Source organism: Falco biarmicus, chromosome 4 (genome assembly GCF_023638135.1).
Source record: "Falco biarmicus isolate bFalBia1 chromosome 4, bFalBia1.pri, whole genome shotgun sequence".
Taxonomy (NCBI): Eukaryota; Metazoa; Chordata; class Aves; order Falconiformes; family Falconidae; genus Falco; species Falco biarmicus.
The window spans coordinates 27957242-27972715 of record NC_079291.1 but is presented as its reverse complement, the minus strand read 5'-3'; positions in this window follow the sequence as shown (position 1 = coordinate 27972715).

Below are 15474 nucleotides of genomic sequence, written 5' to 3'. Positions count from 1 at the left end.
AGCAGAATAATAAACACTTTACATATATGCCTACTTTCCTGATTTCATTGACAGTAATTATGAGAAAGAATTGGTAAGACTTAGAAGTTTTAATGTTATTTGGATGTAGTAAGAGATTTCATGACTTCTTTCTTTGCTTCTAGGTTTTACCAATTCATCTCTGACGTTCAGATTTCTGTGGCTAAAATGGACCTCTGTGCATCAGTCTTCATAAGTGATATAAGTCCAAGACCATCACACAGCAATTTCTGCAGCTGGTGAAGAACTTATCTTCCAATTATATCATGTCTTAAAAAGACATCCTGGCTTGGTTTGCTCTCTGTTACAAATTCTATTCGATTGCCTTAGTCCTTATCAGTAGGTATTTTGGCTTTTGTTAGTGCTTCAATATACCAGCAGAAATATATTTCATTGAAATGCATATATATTGCTCCTCTTCCAAATAAAAGATACATTAATTTAATGACAGTTAAAATGTGCAGTTTACACATATTATCTTGACAGTACTAATTAACTCCACACCTGGTAGCAACCTGAAGAAAGAGCTAAATGAGTATGCAGACATCCTTGTGATGCTGCCATCTCACCCAGGGTCAAAGCTGAAGGGCATTGGTGTAACAAGAGAAGCAGCTTGTTTTGCTGTGGTCTGGCCTCTCACTAGACACATTGATAAAAAAAAATATAAAAATTGTGGATGTGTTGTGCTTGTGACACTTGCAGAATTTACAGTATTAAGTAAAATAGGACAAAAAAAGATATTCTCCAAAAGATCTGCGTCTAGTGGAAAAAAATGATGTGTATTGTAAACCCTCCCTTATCAAAGATACCACATTACTTTCAGAGGAACCATAATGTCTTAGCGATACCAAACAGCTGTTGGTGGTGACTACTCAAAGGTCACTGATTGCTTAAGCTGGTAACAGTCTATACCATCCCTAGGATTTTCTTTGCATCGAGTGGAAAGTCATTCCTGTGCTATTTTGGGTCTACTAACAACATTAGTGGTGTGATATTTTCTGCCTGCTGCCTTCTGGTTTGTTAGTGTTGGTTGTGGAGTTTTTTTATTCTTCATTTCTGTGTTGAGTTTGCATTGCTTATATGACCTCTCTTTGTTCTTTTTTCTCTCCCTAAAAAAAAGAAATGCTTCCCTCTTTTCCAACTGAGCAAGGCTTAGAAACCCACTGCCTCAGGTATTTTGAGTCTCTTTTGAGTTTAACCTTGTTCATCAGGATTCTTGCCAAGCACCTCAGGATGCAGAAGAATCACAGGCACATCATCTGGGAATAGATTTTGTGTTCAAGCCCAGACTGAATTGACTTAGTGGTTATATAGGCTACTAGGGAATACACATATTCACTACATTTGTCTTCAGGTCAGGAGTTTGCTTCAGTACAGGAGAAGAAAAATTTAAGATTTATGTTTTAACAGAATTTTCAGGTGTATTCTTGCCAAATTTTTAAATTCTTTTTTCATACAGTCGGTATTTTTAAGTGGATGTTTTCTGACACACTGAATGGCAGTGTCATGTTCAAACTACTAAAAGGTGTCTGATCACAGTACGTTTTGTAGTTCAGTCATCTTTTGTCCTGAGCATTTTCTAACCTAAAGATGAGTGGATTTGAGTTTGGATACGAATCTTGCCAAGCTGAACTGTATAATTTGGCCATAGTCTAAAATAGCCTTGGTCAAAAGCCATGCAATTTCACAGGCATCTTTGGGAACACTGTGACAAGGAAGGAAAATGCCCTTTTTGGTGACACCACTACCATCTGAAAGTGTGGTGTTAATCTTACCAAGATCCTATTTGCTAGACAGACATCTTGCCATAGACTAACTTTTGTATTTTGCAAGATGCAAATATACCCATCTAGTAATTCTCATTTTTCCTACTAATTTTCACATGCTCATAACCCTGCACTGCTGTTTGCTGCAGCATTTGTGCTTTTCAGCCATGTTCATTTTCTTACCATGAATACTACCAAGTCCTTACTTTAGAAGAGTTGAAGGTTCCTGTTTGGATGCTGTGGGAGAACTAGAACATAGAGGGAGTTATTGGGAGTATTTGGAGCCAAGGACAGCTAGGAGAGCCAATAATTTTGTCTTTGATGCTTGGCAGAGCTGAGGATGTGAGACCCTGGGGTAGTAAGTCTCCTACATACAAGAACCAAGGTTTAGGGGAGCTGCAGGTCTGTGGATTGGGAGAGCATCAGGAAATTGTTTTTGGAAGCTTACAAGTACACGAGATAGTACGTTGGAGGCTTTGCAACAAAATCATTTCATGCCAGCACTGACATACTTATTAGATCACAGATCACTGAAGCTACTCTCAGTGTAGCTGCTTCTTCTAGGTGCAGTCTGAAAAGCTGAGGAAATGCTCCTTTCACCCTTCTTCTTTCCTCCTCTGCACACTCATTTTAAGACCAAATGCAACCTGGCAAAATAGAAAACCAGTATATAAGCCACCTTGAATTCCTCAAAGCGTTTTCTGAATCAAAAGCATTCACCGGATGTTGTCAGATGTTGCACGTTGACCCACGTTGGTACTTTCCTACAGCAGACATCTACAAAATACTGGACTTGTATCATCTCAGTCCTCAAGTATTTGAGCATGACCATAATTAGGGCTCTACTTCTGTGAAACAACCAAACCTGAACAAAAATGGTCTTCTGATAGTCCAGTTCATCTCACTTTTGCTGGATCCAGCCCATCAGAAAGCACCATAAGGTGTCCAGGCTCTAACAAGCAGTGATATCTCACTTGACTTGGTCTGAGGGAGAAGTGGGTGCTCAGAGAGCCCCCTCCAGCAGCAATGTGTGACAGAAGACCTATTTTAGATTTTGCACAGCAACGTTGATGAGGGACATCTCTGAATCAGGACCTACTTTGATGAAATGGGGAGGTTTCCCAACAGCCCTCCATGTCCTGACCACCTTTGGCCAGACTTAGCCCAATGGGTGTTGCATCCAGTCTGGTGCAGGGAAAGGTTTCTGACCTGCACAGCCTACTAACACAGCAGAAGAATCCGCTCACTCACAATCTTTTTTTTTTTTTGTGATTCCTAAAAGCACAGTTGCTGAGGAAAGCCTGGTTCAGTGGCTAACTGCTTTGTTTTTCAGGGCTGTTAAGAGATTATTTTACTCACAAGATGCCTTCCATTCTTCTCTTCACCTCTGACACAACATTCCTGTTCCAAACTGCTGAGCTATTTTTGCTGGAAATTTTTAACAAAAAAAAAAACATTTTTGGCAGACACTGGGGGAAAAAAATACAGCCAGAAAGGAGAAAAAACTGGCCCACAGAAGACTGTGGGAAATACTTGTATATTTTGATCTAAAGCAGCCGCTGCGGCTCCTGTTCCAATTACTGTTCCTTTTCGACAAATCAAGGATAACTGATGTAGAATGAAGCCACTTGGGAAGCAAAACATCAGTCCTCAGGCTGCAGAGCACTTCATTAAGAAAGTTAAGCTATCAGCTTTCCATGGGGGGGGGGGGGGCGGGGAAGAAGAAAAAAAAAAATCTTTAAACAAAGCAGCCCTGAGGGGAGAAGGCAGCATCAGCATCAGCTAATCTAATGGCTGACAGGATGGAGGTAGCTACAGGCTTTGAGTATGAGATCTTCCTCCTCGGCAGGGTGCGTCCTCCTTGTAGCTGTGTCAGATCTGGCTTCCCAAAGACACGTGGCTCTAGTCAGGGCCACACGTTAATGCGAAAGAGCACAGGACTGAGGTCAGAAGGTGGGAAGGGATGTGAAGCTAAAGAACCAGCAGATGGTTTGAGGAGGCTAAGGAAAGGTGGGAAGAGGACACAGAATCCCATAAGGTGAAGATGGTGGTTGTGGTCTAAGCAGCAAGTAGACCAAGAATGTGAATGAGAAAAAAGAAAAAAGAAGAATAAAGAAAAAAGAATGAAAAAAATTACCTTTTCCTAGCTTTGGCCAGGAAAAGTTCCTTGGTCTTGGCCAGGAAGAATTCTTTGGTCATGTAATGCAAAGGAGTGGTGAGAGTGGAGTAAGAGAAAAATGAAAAGTTTGGGGGACATTCCCAGAGAGGAAGAATTCCCAGATTCTTGCTCAAGGACTGTGGTAATGGAGGCAGAATGTGGTTTTCAAGGTTATACCAAGCTGTTTGAGATGCGATGAGGCAGGGGAGGTGTCAAGTGGAACAAGAGGATTTAGCAGCCCAGGCCGGGTGAGGCGGGATGGGGATCAGAGGCATGCTCCTCACCTGAAGTGTTTCCTCATGCCACTTCAGATCTTTCTGAGCCAAAAATGGTTGCAGAATGGATCGATGCCTCCATTCCCCCTCTAGCTGTGGGTATAATGGGTACATTTTCTTGATCATGTATTGATCTTGATGCTCACAAAGTTACATTCTGGTAGCTGCAGAGGCTGAAATCTTTCACATTTGGGTACAATCAGACTACTGTCTCTCTCAATCTGCTGTCTGTACAATCAAGCTCCTGTCGTACTAAGGTCTCCCAGGGCTAATTCCTAGGGTAAATGGACAGATCTGTTTCCATGATGATTAGATCCAAAATCTTCGTGATGCCACCATTTTATTCCAACAATTAAACTGAATCCATCTACCTGCTTCACGCAGGTGAAACAGTTGTCAGAAGACAGCTTTCAGCAAACCCTAATTCAAAGCAGCCACATACCACTGATTTAGAAATTCATCCTAGTCCCCTACCAATTCCATGGGTTTTCCAGATCTCTCTGTGAGTATTTCTCTCTCTTTCCATCTTTGGTTTTAAATATAAACAGATGGATGGTTTAGAAAAAATAAAAAGGAAATGCTGTGTGGTTTCTAGCTATTGGTAAATACCCAGATAAAGTGCCCTCAACAGATTAAAGAAGTAAGCTCTTAAGAACCTTATCTAGCCTAATCTCCGACTACTGAACCTTTACTTTTTCAGAATTAGCACTGATTTGATTTTTTCCTGAAATTGTTTGCTTCCTACGTGGTCTGTCTTTGCCACACGTAACTGTGTCCAGTGTGTGCTTCAGTGCATGCTGCTGACAAACGGGTGGCAGCTCTGAGGACAGAGAGTGTTCACCTACCACTTTAAGAACTGGAATAGGGGGCAAAACAGGCAAGAAGAGGCTTTAAAAAGAAAAAAAAAAAACCCAAACCAACCAAAACCCCCCAAAAACCCCAAAAAACCCACACTCCAGATTATAATGTAGGTGATGCAAGTTTCTGAAAGCTGATGAGACAGTAGGAAACCCAGTGCTTGTGCCAGCCTGTGTCTGATAGCAAAATGCTTAATTGCTTTGAGGAAAGAGTGAAGGCAGGGCGCTCAGCTTTGCTGTATTTTGCTCATTGTTCCACAGGGGAAAATCAGTATAACCTTTGGTACAGTACCAAACTCTGAGAAACAATAGCTCTGCGATTTTGAAACAGTGGATCAAAACTTACATGGACTCATTCAAGGACTGAAAGTTTTAGAAAGAGTACCTCTGGGGCAGGAATTGAACTTGAATATTCCCAACTATTTGTACATTATACAACTGATGTACATTAGCTCCGCTAAGATCCAGGCCAAGCCAGTGAGTTGGCCAAAACAGTCCCAGTCATGGGAAAAAGTGCTGGCAGTCTAGGAGCTCCAGTGGTCTGGCAGAGCTGTGCCAAAGGAGGGGGTGGGGTGGGTTTGTAGGAGGTAAGGAGGCGCCCTTCAGCCATGCAAGGTGACCTCAGCTGGCTTTGAACTTCCTGGTGCTGAAAGTTTCCCAGAAAGATGAGGAAACCCTTTGTATGATGGAAAGAAGCGGTGCCTACATGGCTCAAAGAAGTAAAAGATGTGAAGGTTGCCTTGTGTGAAGCTGAGACAAAAGCTTCAGGGAAAACTTTTCAGAAAGTGAACTTTGAGGTCCCTCTGTGCAGGCCTGCTTAAAGGCTTTCATCTGATCAACAGATGTACCCTTCTTCCCACAGGTAAGTTACAAAGAAGAGAGAAAAATCCCATTTATGGCAGCCTATTTGGTGGTTCAGTGTGTGTCTTGCAACCATTTCCACACCCCAACACTGAAGAGGTCCTACCTCATTTGGACAACTCTGCTTTGCTTCCAACACTGTTGGTAAACCATGCTTGAAGAAAATTTCCTGTTGTTTCCAGTTAATCACCTGCAACTTTATGGATCTAGTTTTCCACTTACACAGTTTCCCTTGACTGCCAAACTGCTGAAACTGGTAAAAATCGCATCTGGACTAGTAAATAGCCAACGCTGCTGCTTTTGGTTAATTGTCGGTGATGTCCGCTTATGATTTTGTCACTCTGTCATGGTTGTCACCACAAAAGCCCAAAAACTGAAAACATGCATGGACACCATCATGGCAAAGCCTTAAAAAAAAAAGCATTTGAAATGAACTAAGTAATATAGTCTTCAGCAGAGCTGTGTAAGACTAAAGCAGGCGCAACTGTGCCAGACAGCAAGATCTATGAGAAAGTCATAAATCATCTAGAGATTAGTTGAGAGCAGGAAGAAATGCCTCCTATGAACTCAGTGTTTATTTTTAGGTGGGTTCTCAGACCTTGCTGGAGCCAATGACAGGAAACTAAACTTTATGACTGCTTTCCTAAAACAGCTTAAGAAGGTTTATGAGAAAAGAGTAAAGAAAAGTTTCCATAAATGAAGCAGGACCACAGTTTTGAAAACAGTGGGAGTCAGATGGTAAATGGTAATCCATCTGCTAGGAGACTGACCAGGAGCCTAAGTGAATGCCTGAAAGCCTGCTTTGAAGAACTGGGTCCCAAGTGATCAGGTTATTCCAAATTCCATTGTAAAAGAGACCCGGCCACTTAGAAGTCTGTTTCACTGAGCTTTCATAAAGGGATTCACATTATGCCATACAATATTTTTGACATCCATAGATCTAAGAGGAAATATATCTACAGAATTGTTTCATTTAAAAATGAAGATTTTACTACAGTTTCGGGTTTTGGATCATCAGCTAATGAGTTGAACTCAACTTTTCTAACATGCAGAAATGATTGATACTTTTATCAGCTTCATGGCAGCAAACTCCACTGCGGTGAGGCTTCTTGGGGGATGCTCTAGCTTGGGCCTCCAAGCGAGTCCCAAAGTTGCCTCCCCAGGACATAAGGATGCCCTTAAAAGTGAGAGCAGTGGGACTGGAGGACCTACCTGTGAGTAAAAGCCTGTCTGTGCCAGCCAGAGTAATGGTCCAAGCTGCCAATTTATACTCATTATGGCTTTGCTGATGCAAATGTTGCATGCTTATATTACATCAGGAACAGCTTCACTGAACTTCTGTGGGACTACTTTGCAAAGTCAATTATGTATGGAAGTCTTAGCAGACCCACCTAGAGAAATTCAGCCCAGCAGAGAGGGCTGATGTGCCATTAGTCATGTTTTAAAGACTTAAGAGGCACATAAAAGATGCATAACTTTTGGGTTGTATACACAGGTATACATATCAATGGCATTGTTAGTGCTATTTGAAGTATTTATAGAAGTGCTTTGCATTCAGTGGTGAGTTAAAAGAAAAAGGAGTCTGCTTCAGCCGACATCTTAAAGGGATGTTGAGAAACTTTACTGCTGTTTGCCCTGAGGCCCTTCCCACGATACATGCAATACTGAGACATGGAAGGTTAATTAGAGAATATTTGTAAAGGACTTTGAAGATAAAAGCTTTCTTTCTTTCCTTTTTCTTCTTTTTTTTTTTTTTTAAATGCTAAATATGCTGATGATTATGAAGGTGGAATTTCTGACAGCTTCTTTGTTTTGCATGCTGCACTGAAGTGGTTTTCTATGAATCCACAGTTTGCTGCCAGATTTTCAGCGGGGAGATCTGTCTGTGTACCTGCCTGCTGCTGCCTTTGGTTATGCCATGGACCAGCACCACCAAGAGTGCCTGCTGGTGCAGGAGGAGGCTGGGATGAAGTGCCATGTGGCATGCCACCAGCAGCCACCACTGTAGGCCAAGTGGAAGAACCTCCCTGTCTGTAACATCAAGGTCCAACAGGGTTTCTCCTTGACTTCAACAAGCAACAGAAACGCAGCCTTGCAACCCAGGGAGGGAAGCTCATTGAACAAGATCTCTGAGACTAACTCTTCTCATCTACAAAGGCAACCCACACTGACGTTCTGCTTAACATAATACTTCCTAGCCTTGCAAGGTTGAAAAAGATGTGGCAGCAGCTTTACCAGCGGTAAGGCTGACAAAACTGCCTGTCCTTGAAATTTCATAGAAAATAATTAGAGCCAAGTGCTAAACAGTCCGTGCTAGTGCATCTTACTCATTTAAACACAAGAGCTCAGCAGCAACAACAGGCTTTGAGTCTAATTCTCAGAGCTTTCTGCTGTTTCCGTAAAAAACTTCCCTTTCTCTTCATTAAACTCATTAGGTCATTCTTTATCTACCACATACGCTTTCACAGGAACTGAAGCATGGAACAAGGCAAACAGCAGCCTCCATCACACAAATCAGTACATTTTCCTATTCAGTAAAACTAGGTAATGCTATTCTGCCAGCAATCTGATGTGCCTAAATTTATTAAGCTTTCATTAAGGTAGACCACTGTAGTATGGGAAAATTTTATACCTAATAGAAGTAGGTTTATGAAATAGATTAGATTATTGGTAAAAATAAGTTTTGAGGTATTTATACATTTGACCACGTTTTATAGCTGAGACACGAAGATACCTTGAGAAGGTGCAAATAGTAACCATTGAACATCATCTTGGCCACTGCCAGTTACTTGATGGCTTGCTGCTTTGCTTGGCTGCTCTGCCTCTCCATATGGTGAAATGTACCTTCCCTATAAAAAGCATCCAGAGCACTATGACAGAAATCTGCCGTTAGAGCAACCCAGCAGTGTTACTGAAAGAGTTGGTGCTGAGACAGAGCAATAAGCAGAGTAAGAACTTTCTAAAGGTACAAGCTCCCTGCAAAATGAAAAAACAAGGCATTTCCCCAGCAAAGAGCAAATTCGCAGCTAAGAAGCCTCTTTAGCCCAACCTGTGTTAAAATATTTATTGTAAAGTAATAAGATGTTGGAGGGAAGGCATGTATACCGCATAAATAACTCTCCATCTTGTTCTTGAAATTATATTGCAAATTATCACTACAAGTTTATTGAGCACTAATTTCTCCCCACCTTTGGGTAGCAGCCTCTATATATTTATGCCTGCAACACAGAGTGCCCCAGCAACAGGGAGTAACTCTTCTGCTTGGTGAATGGGAGTGACCTGCCAGAAGTGTTTCAAGGGTGGCTGGAGCCAGGCTTGCCCTCTAGTTTTCGTCAGCATTATTAAAATCCTGGCTTGGTGTCATCAGACGAAAGGTCTATATAGCAAAATATCTTTCCCAGTGGCCAAAAGTAGGTGCTCAAGAAAAGCCTGTGAGAAAGAAGGCATCCTGAGGTAATTCAGTTTATAATGAAGCTATTTATTCATTCCCTGATAGCCTCTGGATAATTTCCTGGTGTTTCTCTTGTGTGAGAAAGTATAAATTTAACTTGTGGTCATTACATTAGTTTGAAATAGATATTGATAGAACAGCAGTCTTTCACACAATAAAGTTTTCTGAGCAAACATTCTGAACAATAACTTCAATACTCAGCAACCCAGCATTGAAGACAAAAATGTCATCTGTGACGCCATTAAAAACTCTTTGAGGTAATACCTTCTCTGTGTAAGCAGCTGTTAGGCTTGCAAAATAGGAAATTGTATCCTGCAGGAAGGATATATACATGCCTGTGTCCTCTTCTACCTGCTGAGCAAACCTCTTTGCATGGAAAGGTTAGACCAGAAGGCCATATACAGCATCTCTTGGCAGAAGGCGTGCTTGATGCAGGGGTCTTTTCCATGCAAAATCCGTGAGGTCCATTTCAAAGGGACCTAACTGAGTTGAGTACCTAAGAAACCTTCCTAAGAAACATGCAGTACACAAATCAGTCTGAAGCCTGAACTAGATCAGCTACAGAGCTAATGCTTGTGAAATTGCACTGACCGCATGAATAATTCTCCATCTTTTTCTTGAAGTTATATTGCAGAAGTTAAAGGAGCTGCCATCACCTCAGCTGAAATCTTAAACACAGGCTCAAAAATTGAGTTTTATAGGTACTTCCTCCAAAATGCCTTTTCCTACAGCCCGTGCTTCTCCTCCCCACCTCCAGGCAAGACCTACAGGCATGTCTCTTGCCATGGCACTGCCCAAGAGGCCACTTGCTACATCCTCCTCCACAAAAGAAAACAAGTCCAGAAGACCATCCAAAGAGCAAATCTACCTAATCCTGTCTAAAACATCTCCAGAGAGCTCAAACCTTTGTCACAAAAAAAATAACATACGTAAAGGGGTTCAGTTAAGTAACTTTGGAAATACAATGCTCTGTGTGTGCACATGTATGTTTGGTCACTCAGCAGTGACCAGATTTGGATGCAGATTTATTTTAAAGGAAATGCCGGTTTTCCCAGGCCAGTCAACCAGCATCTGACGTGTCTTTTTCTTAGCTCATTCCTCCTCCAGGTTTTCTTTCTGTCTTGAAAAAACATGGAATTCTTCCATCCTGACAGCCCTTGTGCAATCATATCAATACCTGTTTGTTCCCTCCTCTTAGTCCATCCCACACCAGCTCAGGTTGTGTTTCTTTATCATGTTCTTTTTAAAAATCAAAATAATTACTTTTTTTTGTGACTTGTCTATAACATGCTTTCCCACCTCCCAGAGTTCTTGTGAGGCTAGATTTGTATCCCATGCCATGAAGCGGCTGGGGGCACCATGGAGGTTTCTCCAGGATTTCTTTGTATAGTCTGAATATGCCACCTCCACCCTCCCGTCTCCTTCCCCCTGCAAACCAGCCTGGTGGAACTCCTCTGAGCTGGCTCAGTTACTGGCATTTCAACAGGCTCAGCTCTGGCTAAATAATGATTTTAAGCTTCCCGGTGAGCGTTGCCCCCCTGGGAGAAGTGACCTATTGGTCTGAACCAGCTTCTATTAAAAGGAAACATTAGAAAACCACTGCAATTAGCGCTCTGACAAGGATGCTTACAAAGATGAATTTGAGATTAGTGTTACCTCTAATAACTATTCCCTAATCACATTTTGTTTAATTACATATAGATCACTATTTGTCCCAGGAATTGTCTGGTGCCTGCCTTTTTGTGTTGGTTTCAAGCGCCCATCAGAGGCAGCCTGACCATCAGTGATGAAGGTGCACCCTGCTGCTGTCTACCCCATGTGGGGGAAGGACCTGGGCAGGGGTATCGTCATGGTTTTGCTTTAGTATGAAACTGGGGAGAAAGCAGCCTGACTTTCAGGAGGAGGGCAGCTGCCTGTGCTCCTGTATATGCTGTGTATTACTTACCAGTATGTGCCTCAGAGGCCACACTGTTGCCCTCTGCAAATACAAAAGAAAGCTAAGCTCCCAAAGATCTCAGGTTTTTGGTGCACAGGCATTTCATTACTTTTGCCCACTGACTAAACTGTCTGATGGAAGTTAGGTTTGTTGGTTTAGCACCCAAAACCTGAGAACAATTCAGAGCCTCGCCTATGTACAAGTTTATTCCAGCATCATTATTCACAGCAAAACATAGAGCCTCCAGGTTTTTTAGGCAGATTTCCTTTGAGTTTTGAACCAATAAAACAAGTACTAGAAATAAATGTGCATTGGGAAGCCCCAGGGACCAATATACTAATTTTAAAAAGTATATGAAGGCATAATTTGCACTTGGTAAGACCATGGCTCTGCTAAAACTGCTGTTCACTGAAAGTAGCCTTTTTTATTTCTGCAGTGGGATAAATTTATGCTGTGACCTCCACATATGAAACAGAAAGGCTGGATAAAGACTTCTCCCTACCAGCAGCTTAATGATCACCACAAATGAACCTAAGTCTCTTTGTGCTGACACAGCCTATTTGCAGTAAAAGTCTTCACGGCATCTTCTGCGCAATATTGCTTTTCTTGCAAGACATGAAGAAACCCAGTAACTGAGCATTAGGGAGATGGAGTGCTTTACAGTAACATGCACAAGAGCCTCTTGGGGCAGGCAGTTGTCACACTTGTTACGATGCTGTCACTTGTTCACCTGTCACCAAGGGGTCCAGTTTTGTCCTTCAAATGTATGTTGCCACATCAGATGTCAGCTCTATCGTGCATGCAATTGCATTGCAAGTCTGCTGACACTAAACTGCCAAAGAGAAGGATTAATTTTCCATTGGATCAGTGCAGAGACCCTTTCCAGCAGCAGCCTGTACTTAGGTTGGATTAAATGTACCATGAACCTGTACTCCAAATGGACTGGAAAATAAATCGCCTATGCAAGCTCATTTTTTCTGCTCTGTGTGCTGGGAGACCCATTTTAAAAGCTACGTATACTGTGGACAAAGTTTCTTTTTCTTCCAAGAGAGGGCACCATTAGCTTTCCTTCTGCTGCTCTCAGAGGCAGGGTGGTTGTAGCAGCCTCCTTGGCTGGGCCCTGTGTGCCAAGCCTGGGGACAGGCACCAGAAAGCACCAGCTTGGTTTCCTTTTGGAAATCTCAGATAGCTGGCATGCTTTCTACGATTGTCCCGCACAGGTCTGGCCCAAGGGAGAGCCCTGTGCCTGGAGGACCTTGCCACCATGCTGTGCCGGAGCTGCATCCCACGTACATTAATGCCCAGCCCAGCCTGGTGTGCCCTAGCAGGGCCTGGGCTCCAGTCAGCGGCACAGGTCATGCTTTGCTGTGTTTCTTCTGCACGAGCACTGAACTCACATGCAGGTCCTCTCCTTTTGATGAGTTAAGAGACTCCAAGAGCTGGATGGAAACCTGTACAACCAGCTGTGACGCTTATTAGCTGTACTTTGGTTTGTTAAATGCATGCCAGTACAAATACTGCTAAATAAAAGCTGTCTGTGAGACAAGAATAACCATCTCTTGTATCATCATTGTTCCTATCTGAAAGCAACAGTGTCCAGTGAGGTCTAATGCAATCTGTAAATCTGTGACCCCAAAAAAATGAAAGGGGGGGAAAAAAGTGTAAACAGCCCATATGATACTGGATAAAGATGACAGTTAGTGCGCTATTTCTGAGCTAGCTCGGTTTCACAGGGCTGTAACTCCCTGAAGGCAGCAGTCTCTGGAGTTAACACATGTATTAAATAACATTCCTCCTGCTCTTTTTAGAAAGAAAACAGGCCTTAAAGTAAAAGCTTTCTACAACATGAGCTCTGGTGTTGAAGTTCACACAGATGGTGCTTACTAGAGAAATTTCAATTCCCAACAATTTCAAGCACCACCTGATCTGTAATTCCAGCTTCTCCCTCAAATAAACAGCAACAATAAGCCAGAGACTGGGGACTTACTCTCCCATAGATACTTACAGGTGGGCTCCAAGCAGGCTGACTCATCCTGTGGGCTGGGATGTGGGGAGCGAGCCCACCCCTCTGAGCAGGGCATGTCCCTGGATGCCTACCCTGCAGCAGCACCATTCCTGGGGGTCTGCCATGGGTGTGACCCAGGTGGGTGCTGACATAGGAGCTAAGTCTGTCCCTACCAGCAAAAATGCAGCTTTAAGGACTCTGAGTCATCTCTGCAATTCCCAACACCTGCCTTTGGTAAATGCAAGGTCCCTCTCTCTTGATACAAATACCCCTTGCCAAATACTGCTGCAGTGTTGCCCCAGCCAGCAGCCTTAGGGGGGGAATGAGCAAGGTTATCTCTAACCAGCTACTGCTGAAGCACAACTGCCCTGAAGAGCAATGATGAAGCTGTTCACTGTTGTAGTAGGCATGTAGGCCTGTCCTAGGTACCGTGGCAGGCGGCCCCACTATGCTGGGGGCCTCCTCAGAACACTCTTGTTCTTTTATTGGCAGCCCTGTAAATTTTGTACGTGATCTGATGTAATTATTGCATGTTCAGATCAGTTTCCTGGAGGCTGGCTCTTTGTTGCTTTCCTGGGTCGAGCTCAGGAGCGCTGAAGGATGATGCTCACTTAGTGCTGCTGCTGATAATGACAGAGCATGTGGGAGACACTTGTATTCCTCTCCTATCTTTAAATAGCAATTTTCTTTATCTTATCTTAAACTAACATATCCTGTGCAGGCAGACAGGGGGTTAAACTGCAGCTGTGTTTCTTTGACTGTGCTCTCTTCTGCAGCCTTTGTAGCTTTTTGTATTTATTTGAAGTTGGCCGCAGTGAGCTTGGTGGAATTTCTGAATGCTTGTCCTTCCCAAATACCTGCGCTTTTCTATACCGACACCATTCTTCATTTTAAGTTCCTCTCTTTTGGTGCCTTGACACTGGGATTTAGCCCCATCGGTGTCCCTGTACCAGCGTCTCTCTGGAGTAAGCATGGGGGCATTGCTCTGCCTCTGTTATCCTATCTGTGAAATACAGAGACCAGCACTTTCCTGCCTGATAAAGACTTTTGAATCTGTAAGTCATTTTCTGATCTTCACAGAGGAGGAATGTACAACGTATTTCAGTTTCCTTCTTGATATTAATACTACTTATTTTTCTTCATAATATCAATGCTAATATAGAATCTTCCCAAGCCAGCTGATCACTAAAGGAGGGTGGGGAAATCACGTGCCAAAAGAGCAAAGATTTATTTAATTAGTTTTATTAAAATAAAAATATCATGCATTAATACGCATTAGACATTTCTGAGAACCAGTAATATGAAGATTAAGACTACGTCATTTCTGCATAAAATAGGTTGAGCTGGTAGAACATGCAGCCTATGTATTGGAAGGGACTGGATGGAAAGATGAAAATGAAAAAGGTGCTGTAGTGGCTTTTTTTTTTTCTGCGTACAAAGTTCATCTATAAAGACAAAAATGATTTTATTTACTAATTGTGATGCTGGGGACTTATCCAGGCTGAATGTATCCTGACAGTTCCAGCTCCTGTCTTCTTTACTGTCTTGCCAACCCAGTGTATTTTGCTCTGTTATGCTGAGGACCCTGTAATTCCTTTAATCTGTCTGCTACACGTTCCACCAGTTGGATAATTAAACAACAATACTCAGGGGACACAGGGCTTCATTTGACTGGCTTTGCTAACAGAATTTATCTTTCTGCCTAGTGTAGTACAACAATTTAAGTCACCAGTGTGACTCTGGTTGAGACTTTGCCTTTCCTTCCATGGGAGTCCTGCCTTGCTGGTGCACACCCCATAGCTACGCAATTCGGAACTGACCAGCAGTACGGCTTCACACGCCGCCTGTCACGCTGATGAGGGATTGCTTTGACTCTGCTTCTGCTATTACGGTAAAAGTGAAGTGAGAACCTGCCATGCAATTGGAAAGAGCAGCTTTTATTAGCGCCCTGATAAAGCAGCACCTGGGCTTTCATATTGCACTTCCAATGGTCACAAGCGTTAGCTGTATTTTTGCTCACATTATGAAACTCCAGCACTGTGCATGGAGAGAGCCAAAGGGTCTTGGAGAGAGGAAAAGGTCCTGTTATTAGCTTCACTAAGCCCTGGATAAATCCCCAATGTGACAACTTTTACCAGGAAAAAAAA